This window comes from Neolamprologus brichardi, chromosome 23 (genome assembly GCF_056152115.1).
Source record: "Neolamprologus brichardi isolate AB-2024 chromosome 23, ASM5615211v1, whole genome shotgun sequence".
NCBI classification, from domain to species: Eukaryota; Metazoa; Chordata; class Actinopteri; order Cichliformes; family Cichlidae; genus Neolamprologus; species Neolamprologus brichardi.
This window is the reverse complement of record NC_142125.1, coordinates 44,204,672-44,211,553: the sequence shown is the minus strand read 5'-3', so window position 1 is coordinate 44,211,553 and position 6,882 is coordinate 44,204,672.

Below are 6,882 nucleotides of genomic sequence, written 5' to 3'. Positions count from 1 at the left end.
TATATAAATGAAGATGAAGATTATTATTATGGAGCTATTAACCATTTCTGGAAGAAAGCAGCAACAGGGAAAGAGCTGACAGATGAAATAAGTAACTATGACTTATCTGCTCAACTAAAAAAAAGTCTCAATGATGAAGAACTAAACTGTGTTTAAACTGCTGCTGAAACTCCAACAGCTCTTAAAGAGTCAAACAGTAACCACGTGTTTCAGTTTTACATTATGTTCTAATCTTAAAGACTAAAATGAGTGTATGAGATCACGTTTTTCTTTCTTTTTTCATCCAAAAATGAGAAAATGATCCATTCATTTGTGTGTGCGTGACGCTAATGTTCCTCTGTGTCTGTATCTGTATGTCAAACCGCAGCACACCAACTTATACGTGAACGTATCTCTGAAATCATTTTGCAGTTGTTTGCTTTGAAGCCAAATTCAAATATCTGTTTTCCTCTTCCATTAATATTCCTTTGGAGGAAACTGATTTTCAAATGAAAATAAAAACTAAAAAACGAAATAAAAAATCAGGAACCAGCAGCTTGGAGTTTTTCCAGAAACAGGAGTAAATGTATGCTGTACACACAGTAGCGATGATTCCTTTCACTATAAAACTATATTAAATACAGCTTTGTGTTGCCTGAGAAACACATGCTGTCCATGCAGACCCCGTCTGTCTTTGTAGCCAACGGGGGATAATAAAAAATGTAAATGCCCCAGCCCCAGATGGACACGGTGTGTTTTGCTCTTGGAAATATCCATTTTTCACATCATGCCTATTTGTCCACACTGTGCAGGTTATCAGGAGTTAACAGAAATCAAAACGTTAAACCTATTAAAGGCTGACTTCACAGCTTTTTACATTATTTTCCTTCAAGTACGAGTTAAAGTTGTTTTAAAATATAGTTTTTTTAAACGTGACATTTCCTTTTCTTATTAGTAAACTGCTAAATATTCCAAATACTGAAGGATTGTTTGAAAGAGTACATCTCTGAAGACAGAATTAGAGTTCTGGTGCTCATCACAATAAAAGAAAAAACAAAGAGCAGCCTGCTAAACATTATTTCAATGAAAGTCCTCTGTAGACATCTGAGAAGTCAAATAAAACAACAGATAAAGACAGAAAGAAAGAAAGAGTGATGACAGTGGCAGTGGAGTTGGATTTCACGAAGCCAGCATTTACCGCTGACTATCTTGTAATGTGAGCTGCTTACTGCCCTCTGATCCATAATCAATACTCAGCCACAGTGTCCTATCAACGTTATTGATACTAACATTGCTTGATATCTTTCATAGAAATACAGTGTGGATCAGTCGTGTGCATGCAACTGTTTTCCTTTTCTAATTATTTATTAGACATAAAAATTTCATTGTGAAAACCAGAAGCTGCTTCCCTGAAATAGCAGAAGTTTACTAAAGAGATATGTCCTGTCCAGGGTGATTGACACTGATAACAACGATATCTGCAGTCAGAATCAGCTGTGCTTCTCACACGTTTGATGGTTTTTGTCTATTTCTAAGTTAGATGATTTATATCAATAATCAGGCACGACTGAATTGCAGATCTGAGACAAACTTTGGTAGCCTTTAGCCAGAACCAACTGGAGCACCCAGCAGAATTTCAAAAAGCCCTGAAACTCCATCTACAAATGCTTGTAGAAATCCAAGAAACAGAATTAGACAAGAAAATGGAACAGGTGATCTGATGATAGGCAGCACAGTTCAGTTTAACTGTTTTACTGTGAGGATTTAGGTCATGCAAAACCTCCCAATGAGGAGCAGCAACAGAACAAATAGTTAAGAACAAAAACAACATAATCACGAACAGAGCAGATAGTGATCAAGGTGACGTCAAATATGAAGAAGAATCAGCTTTACCGAAGAGTCCGCTGCCTGTCCGGCCTTTCCTCATCAGATACATAGCCCACGACAGAGGCCCAGAGCTGGAGAAAGCCCCGGGGTTCATGCTCCAGTCCTGTGTGTAGAAGCACCAACAACTGGGGCCCAATTTCAGATACTCAGAACGTATGAGGGAAAAACTGTACGGAGAAGGATAAGAGGAGGAAAAAGAGAACTTAAATAGGAAGGGAACAAATCAAGTATTTGTGAAACTTAAGAACAACACGTGTAAGAGAATCCAAAAAGCTGTTCAGCAATGAAGTGCTCCAGCCTGCCCTTACCTTCATGATTTGCTTTTATACCCCTCGTTCATCTCCTCAACCCCCTCCCTCTCCCTCCATGTCACCCTACATATTAGTGCAAACCAGAAGAAAAGTGAGGGAGTTAAAAGTGAGAGCAAAGAAGAGGAGGAGGGAGAGGAGCAAGTCAAGCTTAATTCATTCTCCCCTTCTTCAAAGCATAGCCACGAGGGACACAACTCCATTTTGCCCTCAGGCTCTTTAAAGCTGCTAATTTTATTTAAGCGCTCAAATAATTTTCTCTTTTTTTCTCCATCTCTCAATCTGCTCTTTGCTCTTTATTTCTATTTGGTTCTGCTAAGATCTGCTTGAACATTGAGGTCAAACAATCAGTATGATGAGCTTCATTTAGGTGTTGAACTTGCAGATAGCTTTGTGTTCGATTTGAAACCATGCTAACTAAATATTACATCACTGATATTTGACATAAGGACCATCCCAGTCCACCCAAAGCAGCATTATTCATTCCAAAGACCTGCACACAAAGCAAATTGGTAATAGAGCTGTTTTGTAATAAAATACAGCCCTCCCGTTATTATGCAGTCTCAGCACAGAGCACTGTGTACCCCAATTTCATGAGTGGAGAGTAGACATCAGTGTAGCAGCCATCCTGTGAAGTGTTACCATTCATATCAATGTTTTCTGTCTAGAATGTGCACTTTTAAGTGTGCTACTAGAAAGCACAGATCCTTGAAATACACGAACAATTACTTTATAAACAATAACGTTTGTTTTTCAGCTTCACTGTTTGCCCCGTCGTCCTTCCTGTACCCGTACCACCTCCCTGTGCTCTCTCTTAATTATTATAAGAACCCAAATAACTGATGAGAGTACAGTACACTGCTTAGTTATGTGAAATCATCATCAATAAATGTGGGCAAAACAGAAGCTACAGCTTTGTAATAATGGCATGTTCTCTGTCGTTTCTTAGTGTTTGTGCCGTTACCCAAAAGTGAGATTTTACACTGAATAAAAGACATAAAAATATTCAAAGTGATACCGGCTGATGCTGGACACTGTCACCATAGCGACCAGTGACAGCTCTGTGGGTTGTTTAAAAAGATGAGCTGAGGTTAGCTCAGGAACCTGAAACCCAACAAACTCATCCTGAGCAGGTTTGGCATCCCTGATATGCTGGTACATGTCCCAGTTGTTATAGACCAGGGTCGGCAACCTTTCTGATGACGAGTGCATCTAAAATTTACTCAGAAGTCAATGTGCCATATGATTACATTAGCAATAAATTTAATAATGCTCTATATGAACAGTTACTCACTATATAGAACCACTTTATAGAATTATATTTGTTCGCTGATGTTGGCAGTTATCAGCTATTTCACAACAAAAAAATACTTTTTATCCATAACAGAAATGAACTGAACAAGAGAAAATACAAATGTTATTTATGGTCTCCTCACAACAATGATGAGAAAAATAAACTGGGCCAATATGGCATGTTTGTTAATACAGAGACACACATGTTAATGTGATCTCTGGTCTCCCACTCAGAGACACAGGTCTCCCAGTGTCCAGCATTCAGACCTGAGGACTCATGTGAGAGAAAATCTGCTCACACAGACATGTAGAGCCAAATACTGTCAATAAGGCCTCTGCAATGTTCTGAAGACAGTTAAACTTGTCAGGTAGTGACGTCCAGCAGGTGAACATGCAGCTCCATGAACACGCACAGCTGTGGATTCCAGCTGCTTCAATGTTGCATTAACTGGCATTAACTCAGCCAGTTAATGCGAGACAAATCCAGCTGCTCAATAAAGATTTCTGGTTTGATCCAAAAAGAAAACATTGGTCCAAACACCTGAAAGTCCCAAAAACACATTGTGAATTCTGTCTCGAGTCTACAGATGTATCCGTGTAGCTCCGCGGTGCTGATGCTGCGCTGAGCAAACAGCTCCTGAAGCTTTTGAAGTGTCAGAATGTGGAAATTTCAACATCGCTTGATAAACCTGCCAGCTAGCAACGTCCCTCTCACTGGTAATTACAAGTTGAATCTGGTAGTTGGGTTGTTAGCTAAGATACCGTCATTAAGAAGCGGCACAACTAATGTGTCTGTGCGAGCTGATTTGTGATGTGCACCGTTGGTGCGGCCATTTATTTTTTAATGCACCTTCTCACATTAACTCACTGCGTGTCGTGCGCAGGGCTGGACTGGGACAAAATATCAGCATTTTGACTGGAGACCAACCCCCCAGGTATTAAAGACATAAAGCCTTTGAATGAAAACAAACACTGCTGTGACAGTAATGTACAGTCTTGTTGGTATATGTATGATTTCTATACATTTTATGTCAGATGAAAACTTTGGTTGTAAGATTCAGATAATTATTTATTATAGTGAGACATTTTAAATGAAAGTATTTCTTTGTGTCTCTCAGAAACAGTTCATAACTTCAACTCATCCATGTCACCTAAAAGGTAAACCTGTTTCTCCATCACAGCTCTGATGATTCAGTAAGGACGTCTTCATGTTTCCCTCTCACCTCATATCCAAACCATCATGACCAGCAGCTTTACAGCTGTGGCTCCAGCAAACATCAGCTGATACTAGAAATTAACATTAAAAAAATTCTAACAACAGCTGATCAAGCTTAAACGTGCTGCTGTTGTTTAGCTCGACATCTGCTGGTTCCCTGTTTCTGGCGCAAAGTGGGCGATAAACAAACAAGAGAGACGATCAGCTGATCATTGATCAGTTTCATGATTGAAGTAGAAACAGGAGAGAGAGGGAGAATGAGAGAAGAAGAGGCAGCTGTGCAGCAAAGACACAGAATAACTCCAGCTTTGTGTGTTTTCCATTCTAGCTAAAGTTCGGGACAAACTGTTCCTTTTCAGCTCAACACGAAACCCGTAATAGTTTCTCTGAATACGAGACGATTCTGTTTTTTACGGGACAGTTGGAAACTCTACTAACTAACCTTATGAACAAAATAAAGTTCACCATCAGTAACATCATAGCACCCACCCAGCTGTATAGAAACTCTGTCATGCTAGCTCACGCAGTACGAGTTATTGTAACTGACTGTAAAAAGTCAGCACAACGAAAATAAACTCCACCTAAACTTGGTTTATATCTGACCCAGACAGACTGCAGCTCATAACTTCTTACCTGAAGTTCAGTTCACCTGATACTCGGACCGGTGCCGCCTCGGGTCTCTGCTCCTCCTGCCTCCCCTTTCTCTCATCCACCTGCTGGCCTCCACCACTTGCTAATGTTACTGAATCTGTGGAAGCTCCGCCATAGCCACCATCAAACAACTGAGTTATTTTTACACACCGACCAGCATCTGGCCAATCCACCATCGTTCATTGTTTATACCGTTACAAAAAAAAAATCATCGGCCCACCGAGCAAATGCCCAGTATGCCCGATGGCCAGTCCAGCTATGGTCGTGCCATCAGTCAACCCTTCGCGTGCCAGCTGTGGCACGCGTGCCCAGGGTTGCCGACCCCTGTTATAGACACATAAATGTGATTTTGATGTGAGTTTGAGTTTAATGGCCAATGGGCACGTGAGTTTAATGCACCTCAAGGGGATTAACAAAAGTATTACATGAATATTTAGGAGAATGGACATTTTTATACATGGCCCAAAGGTAAATGTTGCTGGTACTCTGTGTGTTTAGTGACACTCGAAGACTCCTATATAAATTCTAGTCCACCAACATGCTTACATGTATGTGCAGATTTACATTTCAACATAGATGTAAAGGAGTATTATACGTGGCAGAGATGGTGATGCTGCCAGACCTCACACCAACATCGGTGCTCACTTAACCTCCCACAGAGGATTTTTAGCTGGTGACGCCTATCTGACTCCCCTTAGTGGCTCTGGCAAACCTATAGCGTGTATGTGACTGCTGGACCAAAAACTATCTGTGATTTTGGTGAGCCGCTGTGGTCGTGGTCGAGGCCTGCCTCAGATCTGTTTGCTTTGATGCGTCGACATAATGCAGAAGTGAAAACCAACACAGACAGTTACCTTGATCCCTATGAGGGTTTCCTTGGATGCAAATACATCACTGCTTATCATCGCGTTGTATTTAGTGGATAATGAATACTGACAGGAAGAATGGCGCATAGATATTATCTGACCAAATAATGGTTTGAGTAAATGTAGTAAATGTTTTAAATCAATATCCCATAGAATAAGTTGACATAACAGAGTCACACGTTTGAGTTTAGAAAACGGTTCATGTCTGTGATCCTTTTGAATTAAACAGAAGTCAGTCAGCTGAAATTCAGAAATCTCCAAAACATGTAACACGAAACTCAAATACATTGAAAAAACAAAGCAAGATAGCTCTGAAACAGACTCCAGCTGTACTCTGAATGAATGCAGTGCTGTAGGTATGGTGCATGCATCACTTCCTCAGCAGTTGGCTGCAGTTTCAGACGTCCACACAGTCGCTTTGAATGATGATGGACTCGACAGGCACCTTCTCAGATTCGGCTCATCACATGATGATTTTACAAATCTCCAGTTTATTATTTAATGCTTGAAAGCTACGTATTATTTTAGTTACTTTGTATTTTTATAATTGTTTTGAGAACAAACGGAGAGATCAAAAGAGATCGTCTGTATTCTAAACAGCAATCCTTTGTATGGTCACCAAACCCAGAGGACAAACACAGGAAAGGCTGAGATGGTTTAGACACCAGCAGGAGGAGGGACA